This window comes from Triticum urartu, chromosome 6A (genome assembly GCF_056163025.1).
Source record: "Triticum urartu cultivar PI428250 chromosome 6A, HENAU_Tu73, whole genome shotgun sequence".
Taxonomy (NCBI): domain Eukaryota; kingdom Viridiplantae; phylum Streptophyta; class Magnoliopsida; order Poales; family Poaceae; genus Triticum; species Triticum urartu.
In genome coordinates this window covers 193164573-193187769 of record NC_141878.1, presented here as the reverse complement: position 1 = coordinate 193187769, position 23197 = coordinate 193164573, and the positions used below count along the sequence as shown (strand labels likewise).

Here is a 23197-nt window from a genome sequence, read left to right as displayed (position 1 = left end):
GAGACTAGTTTCCTGGTTTCTTTTGATGTAATAATCGGTTTAGGATGTGGATTGTGTCGTCGGTTGTGAAATGTTGGGTTCTAGCGCGGATGTTTGGCCTTTGTTGGCCTCTTGGGATGTTGCAATTTCAATCTGGTAGCTTTTAGTCCTTCGTGTTAGGCTGGAGTTGTGATGAACTTCTTGTGAATTGTGGTGGTTTTCAGTAATGAACATCGGAAGGGGCAAGCCCTTCTTTGATCAAAAAAAATTTAATCATCCTTATATATTCATCAGTCTTGCTATAAGTCACAGTAGATGCTATATAGGTCCGTCGGATCTTACATCAAGATCCGTGCTTTCAGATTTTCTTTTTTCTCTCTTAAATCTCAGTCGAGTGAGACGTAGCCACGCCATTAAACAGAGGATCGGGCACCATTAATGGAGACCTTGGGAGAGAGGTGGACGACAGATGGAGGTCAAAGGGCTCTCCTCCCAATAAGCACGCGCAGGGGTCTGATTGCACGCCTCTCGTACTCAAATAGCTACCCTGCACGTCGCCTCCTAGCTAATAAAAAAGGGGACGCGTGGCGGCACGTAAATGGTACTAGTAAGTAGAACGCCCATGGTTTCAATAAAACTTGTGTTTTTTATTGTAACGTGACAGCACTTCTTTCAAAATGACTTTGTTGATTGTTAATGTGTGCGCCTTCGCAAATCGACTGCAAATTTACCATAGCATGTTGGTGCCATGTCATGGCACCAAGCCAAGTTTCATTATTTTCATGCATGTTTTGGATTTATAGGAATTAAAAAACTAAGTTTCTCAATGTTTTCAACCCAGCCACGACGCCCAGAATTTTGAATTTCATTCCCATTTCTTGCATGGAACCTAGAAATTTACCCGAGGACACACATGTGATTTTTCAACCAACTTTGGTGCACTGGAACATGTGCTTGTATTTCAAATTTGAATTATGCACACAAAGGTGACACATTCCCTCCCAGAACCACGAGCCTTCTTGAGAGAAGCTCCGATTTGCAAGAAGCTTATACCAAAATTTGTTCCTATTCGGCCAATTTTTTTTACCACGGCATGGTACTACCATGACATGACACCATGCCAAGTTTCATGATTTTAAAACCAAGTTTCTCAATGTTATCGACCGAGCCACGATGCCCAGATGTTTGAATTTTATTCTCATTTTTTGCATGGGACCTACTCCCTCCTTCCATCTATATAGGGCCTAATGTGTTTTTCAAGACAGCCTTTGACTATTGACAAGATTAATAGCACATGAGATGTATACTATGCAAATTATATTATTGGAAGCTCCTTTGACATACAAAATTGAAGGTATGCTTTGTGTAAGTTGCATGTCATATATTATTGCTCTAACATTTGGTCAAAGTTAGCCTCGAAAAACGCATTAGGACCTATATGCATGAGAGGAGTCGACTTTGAGAGAACGTGTTTGTTCGAGAGACACCGAGGAAGACTACTATATATCAATAGTGCATGTAGGCGGGAATTAAACTAAGGGATGCTCTTATTGGGTTCGGGGATATAGGGGAAGAGTGAGACACGGGGGGGTACCTAGAAGGAGATTGTTAAGTGTGAGGGTGTGTTTTACCCATCCAGGCGGAAGTTATGTGCACAAAAGAGGAGAATGATTCGATGTGGCGTTAGGATTGAGGGTAATTAACTACGTATGGAGACATAGAGACCTTGAACATGCATGTGTGAGAGGTATACATGTATACGTGGGATGTGTGTGCGTGCGCACGCATGATCGAGATAAAAGAAAGAATACATAAGTCATAAGATCAATGACATGGGAGAGACGGATCGGTATGACAATATGCATGCATGTGAGAATGCATGGAAGAAGTCCCGACAATTGAGCATGTGTTTTTGTCTTTAAGAGATAGTGGCGTGGGCTGGAGCATGCATCTATGGCGAGCAGAGGGAGTGAGGCGCAACGATTGTGCAAAAGAGACCAACCTATAAATGCATATGTATGGAGAGACATATATAGTATGGGTGATAGGAAGCAAGACTCCGTGCGAGAAAGAAATATTGACGGAGAAACTACAGATAGATACAGAGATGGAGATGCTAGCTAGAGGGACATCCGCTAGTTTGGGTGTTGGAGATGACCGTCGGGTGGTTCAAAGGGTGAAGTTATATATGTGTGTGTGTGAGGGCACTTGACTGCATGTAGAGAGAAACATATGTAGTGTGCGTGATAGGAATCAAGAGTGAGGGCGAGAAAGAAGGTTGATAGAGAAACAGATAAATAGAAAGATAAAGATGCTAGCTAGTGTGCATTAGAGATAGGAGTCGAGTGGATCAGAAGGCTGGGTTATGTGTGTGGGTGTGAGAGAGATAGAGAGGGTATGTGTGAGTCACATACAAACAGATATTAGAGAGAAATGAGATCCAGAGAGATGGAGTTTTGTGTCTGCGAGAGAGAAAGATATTTCACAACGAGAGTGATAGCTAGAGAGACATATGAGGGAACGCAACATATCTCTAGGGAGAGAGGGTGTGTGTGAGCGACATACAAGAGAACAATGGAGAAATATGAGACCCTGGGAGACAGAGTTTGTGTTTGTGTGTGAGAAAGAGATATTGAAGAGGAAGAGTCATAGGTTCTCATATCTAAGGAGCGAAAGACATCTCTGTATGAGGGGTGTGCGAGTGGCACACATGGGAATAGTAGAGAGAAATGAGACCCCGGGAGACAAAGTTTTGTGTTTGTGTGAGAGAAAGAGATTCCACATGGAGAATCATAGTTAGAGACACATAGCAGGGAGCGAGATATACTTAGAGAGAGATAGAGTGATGAAGGTCGAGGGAGAGAGTACTGTCAGTGTGTTACGAAGATAAAAAATCATTGTCGACATACAGGTAGCACGAGAGATACCTGAGAGACGATGAACGCGTATAGGTCTAGAGATATAGTCCTATATAAGCATGAGTAATAGCTATATGAGACGAATATCTGAATTAAAGGGGATTCAAATATTTAAACTGGAGATCACGACATTGATAATATCATAATGCAAATTGGTGTATCAAACATGCATATTCATTTGAATTTGGGCACAGTGTAATGTTATATAGTTTATCAATATTGGTGATCCATAGATTCTTCAATTACAAACAATGCATGGTTTATATGCAATTAATGTCTAAACGGGATTACACTATATGTTGCGTGTGTGAAACACATCATACATGTTTGAGAAGTAAAAAAACCCGCATGAAACACACATTAATTGGAGACAGTTAGCGAGGAATGCATACATTGGATTTCAACATAAAGTGGTTTCAAATATTTGAAAATCCAAATTGATGGATACAACCTTATCAATCTGAGATCATGCCATTTGTAAACCATATTTATGTATAAATGGTGTTGTGCTTTTGAAAGTATATATAAAAAAATAATGTATATAGAATGTAATTCCAATTGAAAATGGATCCCACCCGAAAAAATAGAATACAAATGGGATTCGAATTGAGTTGGCACGGTAAACATGCACTCTACAAAATTTGAACGAAGCGGAGAAAGTCGCAGTAACCGCCCGAAACCAAAATCTGTGAGATGTAAATCACTACTACCTATCCCTGCCACGCAAAGCCTATATGTTGGATTTCTATAGGTTTCGATAGGGGTAGGTTTGTAATTTTCACCCAAACGTGACGTAACTGTCTCTCACCCGGATTCATACATGGTGGGCGCCAAAACATAGTGTGTCCTCAGCCAAAATCGACTCCCTCCCCGATTCATATTCATACACGGTGGGTGCCAAAAACAAACTCTCATCGGCAAATATTCGGTGTATGCGAGATTACCGTCCTATCCCCAACCAACTAGTGTTGCTGTGATGTAGTAGAAATTTGAAACGGGGGCTAAGTTTGTAAATTTCCTTGCATTTAAGACAAGCGCGCCCTGAATACATGGTTCCCCCGTTCCTCTCTACCTCCCTTTTCCCCATTCGTACTCTGTGGGCGCCAAAACACCCTCTCCACCCCACCCTCCTCCGTCCGCCGCTGTCTGCCACCCCATCCACCGCCGTCCTCCTCCACCATGCTAGAGCTGATACCCGACGCCACCGTCCATTACAAGAGATCGACCTCTCTCATACACGGCTTCAGACCGGGATCCTTGCATCCCGTCCTCTCGCTTCATCCCCGCTGTCGTCCACCTTGCCGACGCCGCTCCTACGACCATCTCGTCCACCGCACCCCGCCGCCACCGTCTACCCTCCTAGATCTGCTTCCACGCCGCCGACAGCCATCGCTACTGCAGCACCGTCAAATTCTCAGCAGATGCGTACACGGCGCCGCACCAGAGGCGGTACTCTTACGTATCTGCTCAACTTATTTATCGCAGCAAGAAAATAGATCGCCACTGCTTTACTCTGATTTCTTGTCTTGGTTGCGAAGTTGCCTTTGTCCGGTTTGCACCTTCAGATCCGCCATGGCATGCTCAACACCATACTCGCAATGCTTATGGCTTTCCCCTTTTATATTCCACACTAGTTAAATCACAGTAGACTAAATTTCAAAATTGGGTCAGTCGATTTTTCAGAGCTCGTCGGAGTTCGCCGGTGCGATCGAAGGGGCTCGGGTGGTTGTGGGGCCTTGCCGAACGAAGAAAACTCGACGCGGGTGGGGGGTTGGGGTGGGGGTGGCGGAGGAACACAGGCGTTGGGGCCGGTGGTCCGGCCGGCGGCCCATGCGGTGTTCTGTATGGGAAGAATCAGAGACGAGGAAGAAGAAGGGTTAGGAGACGTAGGATCTTCATCCAACTGCCTGAAATGGTCAAGAGACAGCTAGGAGTTGCATTCTTAATGTGCTCTGGTTCATCATGTGTGGGCACTGCGCAACCAAAATTTTATTATCCAAAATCTGCTTGCTCTTCTTTACCATGTTCCACTTCCGTTCTTCTTTAATATGTACTCTCTCTGTTCCTAAATACAAGTCTTTGTATAGATTCCACCATGGACTACATATGGAGCAAAATGAGTGAATCTACACTCTAAAATGTACCTGGATACATCTATATGTGATCCATAGTGGAAATCTCTACCAAGACTTATATTTTGGAACGGAGGGAGTATGATAGTAGTACAGTATGTTCCTTGTATTGAAGATGAGAAGGGACATTTGCAGTGTAGAGGTCTATACGGTCGGTTGTGATGGACACTTTGAGCCTCTTTGATTCGTAGGATCTTGTAAACATAGGAATAGGATTTGTAGTGGCCTGCCCACTTGAATCCTATAAGAATAGCAAGGAAATGCGGGGAGCTGTGTTGCCTTTGAGAGTTACATTGATATTAACAGTACCGCACCTTCACTTGAAGAGAGCTGGTATCCGAAGCCTTTCTAGCCGTACCGGCAATACTAGCACATATATTCCAGCAAGTTCCACTTTGCTGATTTTACTCTGATGCTTAAGGTTTTCCCTTTATATCTACACTATGATCTGTGTAGCTGCTTTGTGTCACACTAGCAGCAGTCCACTCTTGAAGCTAAACACTACAATGACTTACAAAATTGGCACCAAGGCATTGAGTGCCATTCTGAATGCAATGAAACTCATACGCTCCCCACCTGTTAATTCTTGTTCAGAATATGATCCTAATGACTATTCTAACCTCGAGGAGTCAAAGGTAGATGGCCTGTCCTGTTCATCCATCAAGGTGCTTGTTCTAATTTGGCAATGTTTTATTGATTGCGGGTATGTTGCATATGTTGTCTTGCATTTCTTATACTTTATTGCACCGCAATCTGCTTAGTTTACTCATCATATATGTCAAGATGCCATGCCCATGCATTATCAATACATATTCCATCTGTCATCATACCATGTTTTTCCACTCAAATGTTATTCTTGTGCATCAGACATCAAAAAGGAAGAGGGTGATTGACGAACCTGAAGGAGCACCAGCAAAGTCCTTAAAAAACATGGTGGTGCCGGAGAAATCAGACAACACCCCACTTATATTGGCTGTACAACTAGTGACACAAAACGTAGGACCGACTCCAGCAGACTGTACCCATACTTCACTGGCCACAGCACTAGCCCCACCACACAGGACCTGCACTCCAGCAAAAGGTATACCAATTTCATTTGCCATGGAACTAGCTGTACCATAGAAAAATCTCACTCCAGCAAAAAGTACAGCAAGTCCACTGGCCGAAGACCTATCCCAACTGCAGAGACAGCCAATTCCTGCAGATTAGAACCCCATTCCATTTATTCCCAGTTTAAAAGACAATGCTTTCAATGTTGTTAGGGACTACGTGCATATATTCCCATCATGGGAAGATTATTGTGAAGACAAACACCATTTTCACATCTTCATGTCCAACTTATGTGTAACTGCTACTATTCATGGTTATTATTTTTCTGTTTTCTGCTGATTGAACACATGAATGATTTACATTACATTGTTGTAACTTGGCGAGGGTCAATCTGGATAGTCATGACAAGCAAAGCTTGCTTGCGCTTTTCAAGGAAGCATTGCAGCAGTATCGGTGTTACCGGAGAAAATCACACTTTGATGGCAAGTCTATAAACGAATTTCCGGTGAAGTCTCCTGTGCTAAATTTAGAAGACATTGAATGGAAAAACCTTTTTATGGACTGGTCTCGTTCCCAGGATGAGGTACTGTCTATGAAATCACATGACAATTTGAACTTCTACTTTTCCGCATGTGCCTTACGGATCTTTTTTGCAGGAAATCTGCTTGAAGAAGAATTCCGGTTTGACAAGAACGACAGGATATCGCAAATATGCTGCCCGCTGCTTTGCTCTTGTTAGTACCTGTTGTCTTGTATCACTGTACTTGCATACATACCTGGTTCATTACGTGACAGCAGTATGCATGATAGCTTGCTTATCAATTGTTCGCTCCAAATTATTTGATCTGTATGAATGGTTACATTAGTGTAGAATATATCCAATGCCAATGTTTTTTTAGCTCTGCATTGTTCTTGTAAGTACATGCTGTCCTTTATCAGTGTACTTATAATGACAGGTAGTTGTTCATGTACCATCACTCTGCAACTTATTTTCCTTTGCCCTCTATTTTCTACACATCAGATCTATATTTACTCTTACCATAACGTTGGTACTGAAGAAGTTTAGTTGTGCATTGCTCTTGGCTGTACCTTTTGCCTATATCGCTGCACTTACATTTATAGCTACTTGGTTATGTAGCATCACTCTTCATCTTGTCTTAAATATTCTCCATTTTTTCGTATATTATCACATCTATATTTACTCTTAACAAAATGTAGAATAAAGGCAATGCTTTTGAAGAAGATTATGTGGTAAACTTCTTGAATTGCCCCCCCCCCAACAGCATGGACAAGGCCATTACAGAGCCTGTCTTCACCAATATGTAAGTTTGTCCATCTCAAGCCTTCAAACTTTGTTGTATATATTTGGTTAGGCATGACTACAACAAATGTTTATTTTTGGTGTTTGCATCAAATTGTTTATTTAAAGTTTATTATGTAGTTCATAAACAAAAGTTTGTCCTTTCTCAATTTAAGTTTTCAGTTGTACAACCAACTTCCTTCTTCATACCATGTAAATTAAACTATACAGAGCAAGTGATATTCTTTTGCACTGCATGTATGCTTCTGTTCTTCATCCGTAATCCAGTGATGTGGTGAACCTACTCACTACAGCACAATGTCATATTCTACAATGTCTTAACTATGAACAATGTCATATCATTCTACTATTATTTAAACCGTCTCTTTATTTGTCAATCTAAAATGGTATAAATTGACAGCACACTAACCATTGATACTTAGTTCTTGATCTGTAATCCAGTGGTGTCGTGAAGCTGCCAACTCCTTCACAATGTCATTTCCTGCCATGTCTTGACCTGGACAATACCATATTGTGTTAATGCAATTTTAAACTGTGTCACTTTATTCGCCAGTAAGAAATGTGATGAATTGTCAGCACTGATACTTTTATGTGCAAAACATGTCATCTGTCTGCTTGTTTATATTTCAGAGTGAGGAAGATGTAAGTGTTGAACAAGCACAGTCTCATCATCTTGCTCAGCTGCTTGCGCTGCAGCTCCCCAGCAGGGCTAACCTTTCTTGAACTCTATTGAAGTGCTGTCGGTTTTGTATATTATTTTGTCGGCGTGTTTATTTGCACTGGTGGCCATCTTTGATGCCCAGTGTATCTAATCTGCTGTCTGCTTGTGCTTTATTATCATAGTGGTGAACTTTGATGCCCAGTGGATGTAATATGCCGTAATTTCTTTATTGTATAGTATAGGTTTTTTCTTATTCACGATGCTGCAGTTATTTTACTGTATATATATCCTATCTTCGCAGTAGCCAAACCGTAAAATTACGGTACATAATCGGGCCGTCATGCAATCATGATGTAGGTTGGGCCTGAAACGTGTCGATCAGCTCACGGGCCGGCAGCAGCCCGAAATGAACCCCGACCCATGATTGTGCGAATCAAATCAGGGGCTTTTAACAGGCCGAAAAATTGTCTCGGTCCTTGTTTGGCCCAATCAGATATCGGCTGCGAGCAGGCCGGATGCAAACCGGGCGGTAGTTAGGCCCAACTATATGACGGGCTTTTAACAGGCTGAAATTAATATAGGGCCGAAATGTTAAACGGGCCCTTAACAGGCCAAAACTAATATCAGGCCGAATTACTAAGTGGGCCTTTAGCAAGTGGGCCCAAAAGCATAGTGTCTAGTTGACGGGCCGAATCTGATATGGGCCATAATTAGGCCCAAAACCTCTTAAAGGGCCGGACCTGGTCTGGGCCGTAATTTGGCCCAGAACGTGGTAGGCTTTTACTGGGCCGGATCTCATATGGGCCACTATTAGGCCCAGAGCATGGCGGGCCATTAATAGACCGGATCAAATATGGGCCGGCATTTGGCCCAAAACATGGCAGCCAGTTAACGGGTCAGCCTACTAGGGTCCTCAAAATCTTGTGGGCCTACAGCTGGGCCGGCCCATTAATGTCGGCAAAATCTCATGGGCCTTTAGCTGGGCCGGCCCATTATGATCCGCAAGAATTTTGTGGGCCTTTACCTCGGCCGGCCTATTATGGCACACGAAAATCTTGTGGGCCTTTACCTGGGCCGGCCCATTATGGCCCGCGAAATCTTGTGGGCCTTTAGCTGGGCCAGCCCATTATGGTCCGCAAAATCTCGTGGGTCTTTAGCTGGGCCGGCCCATTATGGTCCACAAAATCTTGTGGGCCTTTAGTTGGGCCGGTCCATTTAAACTTGTTGGGCCGTGCCACGTGTCGACGTATCATAGGCGCCTTCTGTCCAGTGAGTGGATGACATCTGTCCCGACGATGAGCCGACACGTGTTTCCTCTAGCCAATGATGATTTTACACGTGGAAAATCCCCATTGGTCGGGGCTGTTAACGGGTTATCGGATCCAAAACCCGACCCGATAGCTTAACGGCGTTCTGTTACTGTGGATGCCACGTGTCGGTCACCCTTGACGAAAGCACTTCTGTGACGCGCGATTATCATCATGGAAGTGGACACTTTCGTGATGATAATTTTGGTAATGTCATGGAACACTTCTACGACAGCACAGGTATGACTATCTTGATTCTGTCATAAATTTGTCATGGATGTACATGCATGACAAAAAAAGCGACCTGCTGTGACAAACACGTATCATCACGGAAGTGTATTTTTTTTTGTAATGGCTACGTCTAGCGCGTCCACGATGAACAGGAGGTAGGAGACAACGTGTAGATGGGCTGGGCCACGCACTATTCATATTGAAGCCCAACCAGACCGTGCCACTTTGTTCCTTTTGTGATTTACATTTTTCTTACTATTTTCTATTTATTTTTGCTAGTAAAAGAATTTGTACAATGTGATGCTTTGCACATAAATCAAGCACAACATTACTAGGTTGCATGAAAAGTTTGGGGCCAATGGGAGTTGTCTAACCATTTTTGAAATTCAAAAGGTTGAATTAATTGTTGTTGAACCACTAAATCAATTCCCAGGGCATTTTGGGAATCCAAATAAGATTGCTTTCATCATGACAAATACTTAGGGATTTTATGGGACATTACCAACATTTTTGTTTTACTGCTTAAAGAAATAAAAATTTGACTTGTATTTTAAATTTGAATTTGGTATTGGTTTGGAATAAGGTGATGATTAGTAAAAATAATTGTGATGACATGGCACCATTAACAGGAGTTTACTGTAGCATGACACCCGGGGTGTTACAAATCTCCTCCACTACAAGAAATCGCGTCCCGAGATTTAAGTGGGGAAGTAAAGAGTAACTTCGGGATAATTGACCCTTATAGGGTTAATTATCTGGTGAACAATTCAGGAAATGTGGCAAAAGTATCTCTCGAGTTGAAACTTAAGAAAACATCAAGACCAAAATATGAAGGTACAATAGGAAGTTTCAAGCGAATGGACAAACGATCGATACCTGAACAGAGTGTGAGTAGGGGGTTCAAAGCATCGGGAATAGATCATCTCTCGGAGGGTGGCTCGTGACAACACACAAAGCCAGGAGCAAATGATACTTCGAAAAAAAGGATATACGGAAGAGTCAGGTTCCGATCCTGTGGAACTGTGGGTTATGGGCCCACCGTGTGGGTTAAAATTACAAAGGGGGCCGATAGCAAGGCATGCCAGATGATAGACTGTCAGTTATGTTGCCAACAACATTGGTACCAAGGGTGAGGGACGAAGAGAACTATTTTCCTGCTCGTTGAGACGAGGCAGACCAAAAGGCAAAGTTCTCGTCCATCGGTGGTTACTGGAATGTCAACAGCAATAATAACAGGGTCTTACTGACAAATTGTACACCGAGGTGTCTACATAAGCAGGGAACTATTACTGCTTATATCATATAGATCACAAGAAAGGTTAAACAAAACAATGGAAAATAAAAGGTGATCATTAGATTAATCAAAACATTAAAAAGGAAAATGTGTTTACACACAAGAATTGGGGGTATATCCTTCCCAAGGGGAAGCGGAGCAGGATATACATGATATGACAGCAAGTTCAAAAGTATTTAGATAAAGGGGCGAGGGAGGAATCATGATATTACCCATACAACGGTGTTTGGATAATAGATCAAGAAACATTCGACAATGTGTTTCCAATGTTTTTGTTGATATTTGAAGTACCACAGACATGCTTCGAGATAGCATTGACATGGTCATGAGGTAAAGATCAGACTATGGATACACAAAGGATCCATCAGGAACAACTTATAGAATAAGTCTTACAATTTCCTCATGGAAGAATGGATAACCTTACTAAAATGGAAACTATAACAATAGGTCCTCCGGCCAGGTGTGCTAGGCATGACATCACCTTATCCAGTCAAAGACTAATGTTGTAACTCTTGGGGATATGTTCCAACCATCATATTTGACCGAGATTCAGATCTGATAGGTGTCAGGATACCTTAGACTCAGGATGCCTGAGAAGAAAAAGGTGCGACACAAATTGACAAGATGACATTGTAATATTCTCAGGAAATGAACTATGGAAGCAAGTTCCGAATCATGAGTTCATCAATAACCGAAGGAGAGGATGAGGAGGTGGCTGATGAACTCAGCGACAATGAATCGAGATTTCCAAAAGATGGATTCCCACAAGTATTCGAACAAGGAGATAACATTTGTCAGATCAAAAGATATAATGAGGTATGCTCGAGGAAAACATACACAGTTAATCATTGATTGAATGGTGCACCCGACATATGGGCTTAGGTAGCATGATCAATGTTAGAATGGTGATTCGATAACCAATGGTCTAACGATGACATATCGACCATTAACTTAAAAGCAATAGGGTTGCTAAAAGTTTTGAAGTCGCATATCATAGTTCAATTGTCGGTTTTCCGGTTAGAAACAACCTGGGGACCAAGGAATGAACGGATATGGCAAGAAGTATCACATGCATCAAGATCTCTTAAGAGGTGGTGAAATTGTCACGACTTTCATGACATAAAAGATGGTAATACTTCCAAGGTAAAGAAGAACAACTGCTGGGTAGCAAGGATCTCAAGGTATAACACAAAATATGAACAAGTTTGTGTTGAACGGAAGGCAATAAAGGGGTTGATGATAACACGAATCATCGAGGGGCAAGGATGGTAATACCCATCAAGAATTCGATATATATCTTGGAAGAGCTTAGGATGTTGATGATGATCACGACACAGTTGTCGAGAGATTTCATGAAGATGTAATCAGTCGGCGATGCCATCAAGTCAAATGATGATGAAGCAAAAGGTTATGGGAACCAACGGTACAACATAAACTCAAAATCAAGTTTGATGTTCAAGGAGAAATGATATGACGAGGAAGTTCTACGTAATATTAGCTCATCGTCGAAAATTGTGCTCCGAGAAGAAGGACTAGGTAGCACAATTAAAATTTAGCATGATAATGATATAGCCGATCGGGCTAGGAATGACTTGAAGGATTATTAAACTCATAAGCAATGAAAATTACTTAGAGTTAATGAATCGGATACGGACTCGATTCACTATCGGTGTCCCTGAGTGTCTAACAACTCAGAACCCAGGGAAAAATTGGAATCAGTGAGAAATAATACTTGAAGAAGAACTCATGAGAAGTAATATGGTTCTGTGATTTTATCGAGATACCACAGGGTAATACTCGAAGGTAGAACATAATAGAGGTTGTGGAGGTGTATTGATCGGTAGAAGACAAGTGCTTTAACTAGTCCGAGAAATGGAATCAAGGAGAAAGTATAATCAGAACCACGATTGTAAAGGCTCAATTCACAGATACCAGATGATATTATATCAAGGGAATAGCTATTATTACAAGAAGCTTCCATGATAGGATATACATCGTGTCCATGGGCATGAACACAAAGTTCAAGGTCGACTCCCACTTCTTCAATGTATAACCTTCCATTCACCTCTCGCTTTTCGAAAATGACATTAGTTGTCGAAAGTTTTACCTGGTGCAATACCAGATAAGTATGACCAATGAAATCTTTCGGGTTCACATGGTTTAGGGAAGGCATAGGTTCAACCCATCAGGGCATCGTAGAACATATACCATGAACTTTAGGATCAATTTGACACATGCTCAAAGCAAAGCATGGTTGACAAAGGCATAGCATATAACTTGCCAAAGGCAGAAGACACAATTTACCAAAGGCATTATGTATCAGGGGAGAAACTCTCAAGGTTATTGGATATGAAGGACACTGTCAGATAATAACCAAGCAATTGGTCTCGCGGACCACAAGGAACCTAAGGTGAGTATCGATACACAATCAGAAGGAAAAAGAATGCAAAGGTATCAGATTATAGAAACCACTGACTAATTCAAAGCTCAAACACAAATGAATTATGATTTTCAAATCAAGGGATCAAAAGCAAACGCTCTGATTAAGAATGGATGAGTTGAATGGACTTAGGGGTATACTCGACGACAAATTGATTGGTCGAGGACCAGCTCATGTTCAAAATGACGTCTGAGTCCGAAGGATGAATTATAGGATCTGATTGTGGATAGCAAACATTCGCAACATATTGAATCAAGGGGCTCGAAATGATAATGACAAAGGATACTAATGAATATTGCTAGTCATATGGAACACAACCATAATGCAAGCAGACAAGTATTTCTAGAGAAATAGCGGGCAGAGGATTACCGGAAGATCAGATACTACTTCAATGTATCTTGTGATGAACAACGGGGGAAGAACGGATACTCAGTAAGTGAGAGAAATTATCCGTAGAGGGTATTCATGCGACAAACAACTGCAAGGCAGTATATCAAAGGATTCTCAGAACAATAGAGAGAATTTAGGGGTATCTTGTAATAACAATATCAACGGGAAATGATTGTATGAAGGACAAGTGTACGTGGTTATCTATAGGGGGTTTATCGACGGAAGGGAATTGCAAAAGAGATGGCACAAAGTCTCGAGAGAATATCGCAGAGTATCTTCGGGATCCTTCGGTACACCAAGCAATCATCTGGAGTGAGGGCTCTCCGGGAGGAAGTAGTTACCAGAACCTAGTGTTAGAGATAGCAAAATCATTTAACCCGAGTAGAAGAGATATCAGAGTCCCAGAGTATAGGCGAGGAATAAAAGATCCTAATACCACCCAATGGCGACGTGGGCCCATAAGACACACAACCATGTTAGTAAAAGTTTTGCAATGTCTAGACTCGACTTCGGCCAAGGAGTGTGGAAGGGGGATTCCTACAGGCAGTCGGCTCTTATACCAACTTGTGACGCCCCCAATTTGACTGTACACTAATCATACACGCAAACGTATACGATCAAGATCAGGGAATCACGGGAAGATATCACAACACAACTCTAAAAATAAAATAAGTCATACAAGCATCATATTACAAGCCAGGGGCCTCGAGGGCTCGAATACAAGAGCTTGATCATAGACAAGTCAGCGGAAGCAACAATATCTGAGTACAAACATAAGTAACAAGTTTGCCTTAAGAAGACTAGCACAAACTGGGATACAGATCGAAAGAGGCGCAGACCTCCTGCCTGGGATCCTCCTAAACTACTCCTGGTCGTCGTCAGCGGCCTGCACATAGTAGTAGGCACCTCCAGTGTAGTAGGAGTCGTCGCCAATGGAAAAGGGGTATCATATGTGGACTGAACTGCAGAATGCCGGAATAAGAGGGGGATAGCTAGTCCTATCGAAGACTACGCTTCTAGCAACCTCCATCTTGCAGCATGTAGAAGAGAGTAGATTGTAAGTTCACCAAGTATCATCGCATAGCATAAACCTACCCGGTGATCCTCCCCTCGTTGCCCTGTGAGAGAGCGATCACTGGTTATATCTGTCACTTGAAAGGGTGTGTTTATTAAGTATCTAATTCTAGTTTTCATAAGGACAAGGTACAACTCCGGGTCGTCCTTTTACCGAGGGACGCGGCTATTCGAATAGATAAACTTCCCTGCAGGGGTGCACCACATTTCCCAACACGCTCGATCCCCTTTGTCCGGACACACTTTCCTGGGTCATTCCCGGACTCGGAAGATCAACATGTCGCGGCCCTACCTAGGCACAACAGAGAGGTCAGCATGCCAGTCTAAGTCCTATGGCGTAGGGGTCTGGGCCCATCACCCATTGCACACATGCACGTTGTGTACGCGGTCGGCGAGCAGACCTAGCCTCCCTTATACAAGAGCAGGCGTTACAGTCCAACCCGGCGCGCGCCGCTCAGTCGCTGACGTCAAGAAGGCTTCGGCTGATAACACGACGTCAAGTGCCCATAACTGTTCCCATGTAGTTGGTTAGTGCGTATAGGCCAGTGGCCAGACTCATATCAAATACCCAAATCTTGTTAAGCGTGTTATTTTGAAATAACCACGGACGCCGACTAGGGCCAGGCCCACCTCTCTCGTAGGTGGTCTCAACCCTACCATGTCGCTCCGCCACAAAGATCCACTTAGAGGGCCATCGGGACAAACGTCCTTTCGGACCCAATTCGTGAATCACTCGCGGGTACTCTACTAGCCGACCTGACTTTAGTCATCACAGATATCATATAATATGTATATAAGTATACACCCGTGATCACCTCCCGAGTGATCACGTCCCGATAGTATAGCATGGCAGACGGACAAGAATGTAGGGCCACTGATGATAAACTAGCACCATATACTAAAGCATTTACGATTGCAAGTAAGGTATTAATAACTATAGCAACAATGATAGGCTATGCATCAGGATAGGATTTACGAAAAGTAGTAACATGCTACACTACTCTAATGCAAGCACTAGAGAGAAGAGTAGGCGATATCTGGTGATCAGGGGGGGCTTGCCTGGTTGCTCTGGCAAGTAGGGGTCGTCACCAAAGCAGTCGACCGGGGCACCAGTAGCGGCGTCAGTCTCGTAGTCTACCGGAGAGAAGAGGAGGAAGAAACAATGAATACAATGCAAATAGATGCATAATGATGCATGACATGACAAGTAGAGGTGCTAGGTGTGCCCTAATGCGGTATGAGGTGATACCGGTGAAGGGGGAACATCCGAGAATATATCCCTGGTGTTTCGCGTTTTCGGATAGATGAATCAGAGGGGAAAAGTTGCGTCTTTGCTATGCTAGGGAAGCGTGGCGGACGAATGGGCTGCGAATCCGGATTTGTCTCGTCGTTCTGAGCAACTTTCATGTATAACACTTTTTCATCCGAGCTACGGATTATTTTATTTACTTTTTAAAGCATAATTAAATTTCTAGATTTTCTATTTACTAGTAATTCAACAAAATACCAGCAAACACTTTTTGTACCCAGTGTAGTGTCAGCCACAGACACTGACTGGTGGGGCCAATGGGGTTGGTTTGACCCAGTCAAAGATTGACTAGTCAAAAAAGAAAACAATGTAAGTGGGTCCCAACTGTCATGGGCTTAGATATTTATTTATTTGCTTCAACCCTTTTTAATCATTTGCAGGGTCCATTTGTCATTGGGTGGCAACTGAACTGAATACTAATTAGCCTAACTAATCGCTACTGTACTTAGCAGTGTCGGCCGACCATAGTAGCAGATGCAGGAAGCAAGAGCAGCAGCCAAGCAGGAGCAGCAGCGATGGTGGCTTCTAGCGGGATCGACATCGGGTAGAGGTAGCAACGCAACAACAGCATCAGGTGGCCGGAGCGACAGCAGCTGCCACCGGCTCAGAAGCAGTTGCCAGCGGCGACAGAAGCAGCAGCATAGCAGCGGGAGGCACCGGGCGGCCGGAGCGACGTGCGTGCAGCGCTAGCAGCGCGCGGGCGCGGCTGCAGCAGGGCAGCCGGCGCGCGGGCACAAGGTGGAGGCACTAGCGGGCGGGGGGTATCGGCGGCAGCAGCAGACGACACACGCACATGTACGCATACGTGCGAGTTCGGATGCGCTCCGGGATGGCAAACGGCGACAGAATCGAGGCAGAGGAGAGGGGGAATCGAAAGGATGCTCACTGCAGTGCTCGTGGAGGTCTCGGGGATGCCGGGGTGAGCAGACGGCCGTGGATCGAGCGGCGGGGTTGCGGTGGCCGTGGCGGGGAAGACGACCCGATGGCGACGGCTCGAGGCGCTCCGACTCGACCTGGCGCTTGCATACGGTGCAGAAGAGGACGGCGGTGCTCCTCGACTTCCTCCCGAGCACCGGGAGGCTAGTGGCCGCGAGCACGGCGACGACACGGCGATGGCGTCCGGACGACAGAGGAGGGAAGAAAGCGAGCGAGGAGGGGGGAATGGGGATTAGGGTTCGTCTCAGCGCTCGGGGTGGATCTTATCCATCGAGGGGGTCGCGGGATGGTCGACGCGTGGCCATCCACCCCACGAACGCGCGTGCTGCGACCAGCGCGTCCATGATGAACAGGAGGTAGGAGACAACGTGTAGGTGGGCTGGGCCACACACTATTCATATCGAAGCCCAACTAGACCGTTCCACTTTGTCCCTTTTCTGATTTACATTTTTCTTACTGTTTTCTATTTCTTTTTGCTAGTAAAAGAATTTGTACAATGTGATGCTTTGCACATAAATCAAGCACAACATTACTAGGTTGCACAAAAAGTTTGGGGCCAATAGGAGTTGTCTAACCATTTTTGAAATTGAAAAGGTTGAATTAATTGTTGTTGAACCACTAAATCAATTCCCAGGGCATTTTGGGAATCCAAATAAGATTGCTTTCATCATGACAAATACTTAGGGATTTTATGGGACATTACCAACATTTTTATTTTACTGCTTGAAGAAATAAAAATTTGACTTGTATTTTAAATTTGAATTTGGTATTGGTGTGGAATAAGGTGATGATTTGCAAAAATAATTGTGATGACATGGCACCATTAACAGGAGTTTACTGTAGCATGACACCCGGGGTGTTACACTACCAACAACCGAACAACCATAAACCATAGAAATAAACAAGGCATAATGCAAAAAACCAAACATAGCAATAAATACTGGATAGGTTCTCAATACAAAAGGGGTTTGAGAAAACAAATCATGGGTTTCCTCACGTGTCACAGATTGGCTCCTCCTCGTGGTCGATGTCGATGAGGTCTGACTTGCCAGCCGAGGATCCCAAGCCAGCGTCGTAGAACATGTCCTTCAGAAATGACAAAAGGGGCTACATGGCAATGAAGGATGGCGAATTGTTCATAATGAGCCGCAGGAGATTAGTGGCAGGGCCATGGATGAGATCGACGGCTGTCAAACCCAAAGGGTTGGGGTGGGCAACTTAACCTATGACATAACCCGCGTCAAGCTATTGGCATCGACGACCTCGATGCCGTAGTCGACGTCCACAACATGCCAAAATACTCTAGCCTGCTGATTGAAAGGCTCAATCTAGGTCCAGTCATCATCGTCAGCCTCCTTGACGGCCACCTCATTGACGTCGGGCGAAGAGGCCGCGGTAAAGCTCTTTTGGGCCATTCGCTCCTCGAGCTCCCCGAGAAGCGTAGCCGGGCTTAGGCTGCGACGCTCTGGAGTGCGGGAGGGGTGGGGATGGGGATCTCTGGGAAAGGGGATGTTTTGTAGGCGTCATCTAAGAAACTCAGAGCGGCGAGGGTATGTATATCGCTGGGTAAACTGCGCGGGCAGACAGGCAGAGGTTGACGATGGAGGCGGCATGGCGGCGGTGACCTAGCTAGGTTTGGAGCGAGCGAGGGGTGGTGTGTATGTCTATGAGCGGGGGATTTGGGGTGAGCGAAGGATTTGAGGTGTGCGTGTGGAGGGTGTTGATACGTCTCCAACATATCTATAATTTTTGATTGTTCCATGCTACTATATTATCTGATTTGAATGTTTAATGGGCTTTAATATGCACTTCTATATTATTTTTGGGGATAACATATTAACCGGAGGCCTAGTGCCAGTTTCTGTTTTTTGCCTATTTCAGTGTTTCGCAGAAAAGGAATATCAAACGGAATCCAAACGGAACGAAACCTTCGCGAGGATCTTTCTTGGAACAAACGCAATCCAGGAGACTTGGAGTGGAAGTCGGAGATGCAACGAGGCGACCACGAGGTAGGAGGGCGCGCCCAGGGGGTAGGCGTGCCCCCCACCCTCGTGGGCCCCTTGTAGCTCCACCAACGTACTTCTTTTGCCTATATATACCCTTATACCCTAAAAAAATCCAAGGGAGCCACGAAACCACTTTTCCACCCCTGCAACCTTCTATACCCGTGAGATCCCATCTGGGGGCATTTTTCAGTGATCCGTCGGAGGGGGAATTGATCACGGAGGGCATCTACATCAACACCATAGCCTCTCCGATCATGTGTGGGTAGTTTACCACAGACCTTCGGATCCATAGTTATTAGCTATATGGGTTCTTCTCTCTCTTTGATCTTCAATACAAAGTTCTCCTCGATGTTCTTGGAGATCTATTCGATGTAATATTATTTTGTCGTGTGTTTGCCGAGATCCAATGAATTATGGATTTATAATCAAGTTTATCTATGAACAATATTTGGTTCTTCTCTGAATTCTTATATGCATGATTTGATATCTTTGCAAGTCTCTTTGAATTATCGGTTTAGTTTGGCCTACTAGATTGATCTTTCTTGCAATGGGAGAAGTGCTTAGCTTTGGGTTCAATCTTGCGGTGTCCTTTCCACGTATTGTATTGTTTCCATCGAGGATAAAATGATCGGGTTTATATCATATTGCTTGAGTTTATCCCTCTACATCATGTCATCTTGCCTAAAGCATTACTCTGTTCTTATGAACTTAATACTCTATACGCATGCTGGATAGTGGTCGATGTGTGGAGTAATAGTAGTAGATACAGAATCGTTTCGATCTACTTAACACATACGTGATGCCTATATTTCATAATCATGCCAAGATATTCTCATAACTATGCGCTTTTCTATCAATTGCTCAGCAGTAATTTGTTCACCCACCATAATACATGATATCATGAGAGAAGCCACTAGTGAAACCTATGGCCCTCGGGTCTATTTTATCTCATATAAGTTTCCGATCTACAATTCTAGTTTACTATTTATTTTATTTTGCAATCTTTACTTTTCAATCTATGCAACAAAAATACCAAAAATATTTATCTTATTATCTTTATCAGATCTCACTTTCGTAAGTGACCATGAAGGGATTGACAACCCCTTTATCGCGTTGGTTGCGAGGTTCTTGATTGTTTGTGCAGGTACTAGGCGACTTGCGTGTAGCCTCCTACTGGATTGATACCTTGGTTCTCAAAAACTGAGGGAAATACTTATGCTACTTTGCTGCATCACCCTTTCCTCTTCAAGGGAAAACCAACGCATGCTCAAGAGGTAGCAAGAAGGATTTCTGGCACCGTTGTCGGGGAGATATACGCTCAAGTCAAGACATACCAAGTACCCATCACAAACTCTTCTCTCTCGCATTACATTATTTGCCATTTACCTCTCGTTTTCCTCTTCCCCACTTCACCTTTGCCGTTTTATTCGCCCTTTTTCCATTCGCCTCTTTCCTATTGTCTCTCGTGTGTTCGCTCTTAGTGCGGTTTGTTGCAATCATGTCTGAAACTGGGGAGGTTATCATTGAAAACGGTAGTAGTAACGATGGGGGAAGTGTTGATACTTTTGATTTTCCTAATGAAGAACCTACTATTTTACACACTAAAAAGTTCCGATTGGTAGTGGCAATATTATTGGAAAAGGAGTTATTCAAGATTTCTTTACTTGCCCCGGTGCTTTGCCCACTATGGGCGGGTCTATTCTTCATAAAACTAGTAGTCTTGCGGATGTTATATCTTTGCTTGTGGTTGAACTTGAAAGAAAATTTATCCACATGCATCCTTACATACAGAGGATTTTTCTAGAATTTTCCAATATTGAGCATTCTTCTGTTAAGCGAGCAGCTCCATCTCTTTTAGCTCATGAGTTCGGATTTATAATAAAAGGGGCCAACAGAATTTTTGCGCATTATAGGGTGGACATCGGCCGTCCTCCCATAGAAGCGGTCCTTTTTATCAAGAAGACATAATGCGCTTACGATCTTTAGATCATGTTGCTTTTAATGAAAACATTAGAAAAAAGGTTCCTACCGATGTTCTAGTTGACAGGATTTTTGAACTTAATGATAACTTTGCTATCCAGAACAATCGGTTAGGTTTTTCCCTTGAACAAAGGCTCATGACTTTTTGCCAAAAGAATGCTTATAATGATGAATTGGCTGTTCAATATGAGGGGCCAAAGGAGGAACCAATACCTCCTGAGCTTGATCTTGGGGACTTTTGTCCCATTAAATTTAGCCCTTTTGATTACTTTTGCTTGCCACAAAGAAAACTTGCTGCTGAACGCAGCGAGTATGAGATGAGTTTTCGCAATTTGCCTTATCATTATCATGACAATACCTAGATCTATTTTTGCTTTTATGCCTAGCCAGGGGCGTTAAACGATAGCGCTTGTTGGGAGGCAACCCAATTTTATTCTTGTTCCTTGCTTTTTGTTCCTGTTTAGTAATAAATAAATCATCTATCCTATGTTATTATTGTGTTTTTTATGTTTTAATTAGTGTTTGTGCCAAGTAAAGCCTTTAGGATCTTCTTGGGTGATTGTTGTTTGATCTTGGTGAAAGAAAACAGAAAGTATGCGCTCATGAGAATAATTTTCATTTTTTACCAGAGAGTGATAAAATACCAATTACAATTGAAGTAGATCAATATACAAATTATTTAGGTCATCCTAAGTTTTCAGAGTTTTTGGAGTTACAGAAGTATTCGAAACCTCCAGATTGCTACAAACTATTTTGTTTTTGACAGATTCTGTTTTTCGCGTGTTGTTTGCTTATTTTGATGCATCTATGGCTAGTATCGGGGGGGTGTGAACCTTAGAGAAGTTGGAATACAGTAGGTTTAACACCAATATGAATAAATAATGAGTTCATTATAGTACATTAAAGTGGTGGTTTGTTTTCTTATACTAACGGAGCTCATAAGATTTTCTGTTGAGTTTTGTGTTGTGAAGTTTTCAAGTTTTTGGGTAAAGATTTGATGGATTTTGGAACAAGGAGTGGCAAGAGCATAAGCTTGGGGATGCCTAAGGCACCCCAAGGTAAAATTCAAGGACAACCAAAAGCCTAAGCTTGCGGATGCCCCGGAAGGCATCCCCTCTTTCGTCTTCGTCTATCGGTAACTTTACTTGAGGCTATATTTTTATTCACCACATGATATGTGTTTTACTTGGAGCGTATTGTATGATTTGAGTCTTTGCTTTTTAGTTTATCACAATCATATTTTCTGTACACACCTTTTGGGAGAGACACACATGAATCGGAATTTATTAGAATACTATATGTGCTTCACTTATATCTTTTGAGCTAGATAATCTTGCTCTAGGCTTCACTTTTATCTTTTTAGAGCACGGTGGTGGTTCTATTTTATAAAAATTATTGATCTCTCATGCTTCACTTATATTATTTTGAGAGTCTTTTAGAACAACATGGTAATTTGCTTTGGTTATGAAATTAGTCCTAATATGATAGGCATCCAAGATGGGTATAATAAAAACTTTCATATAGAGTGCATTGAATACTATGAGAAGTTTGATACTTGATGATTTTTTTGAGATATGAAGATGGTGATATTAGAGTCATGCTAGTTGAGTATTTTTGAATTTGAGAAATACTTGTGTTGAGGTTTGCAAGTCCCGTAGCATGCACGTATGGTAACCGTTGTGTAACAAATTTGAAGCATGAGGTGTTTCTTTGATTGTCCTCCTTATGAGTGGCGGTCGGGGACGAGCGATGGTCTTTTCCTACCAATCTATCTCCCTAGGAGAATGTGCGTAGTGCTTGGTTTTTGATGACTTATAGATTTTTGCAATAAGTATGTGAGTTCTTTATGACTAATGTTGAGTCCATGGATTATACGCACTCTCATCCTTCCATCATTGCTAGCCTCTTCGGTACCGTGCATTGCCCTTTCTCACCTCGAGAGTTGGTGCAAACTTCGCCGGTGCATACAAACCCCATGATATGATATGCTCTATCACACATAAGCCTCCTTATATCTTCCTCAAAACAGCCAACATACCTACCTATTATGGTATTTCCATAGCCATTCCGAGATATATTGCCATGCAACTTTCCACCGTTCCGTTTATCATGACAGGCTTCATCATTGTCATATTGCCTTGCATGATCATGTAGTTGACATCATATTTG

General features: G+C 43.0%; 1 long non-coding RNA gene across 2 annotated transcripts in view; it reads right to left on the bottom strand.

Moving 5' to 3' along the window:
• The window catches only part of LOC147964714 (uncharacterized), a 38806-nt gene extending 21387 nt beyond the window's left edge, over positions 1-17419 (bottom strand). The window contains exons 1-3 of one of the 2 annotated variants that reach the window (XR_015607890.1): positions 16993-17419; positions 15857-15931; positions 14366-14841 (exon numbers count right to left, since the gene is read on the bottom strand). This is a non-coding gene — a long non-coding RNA (uncharacterized LOC147964714). Of the gene's footprint in view, positions 1-14365; positions 14842-15856; positions 15932-16992 lie in introns of those variants that run through there. The other variant, XR_015607891.1, reaches the window with a different exon arrangement.
• Between the last annotated feature and the right edge of the window lie 5778 nt (positions 17420-23197).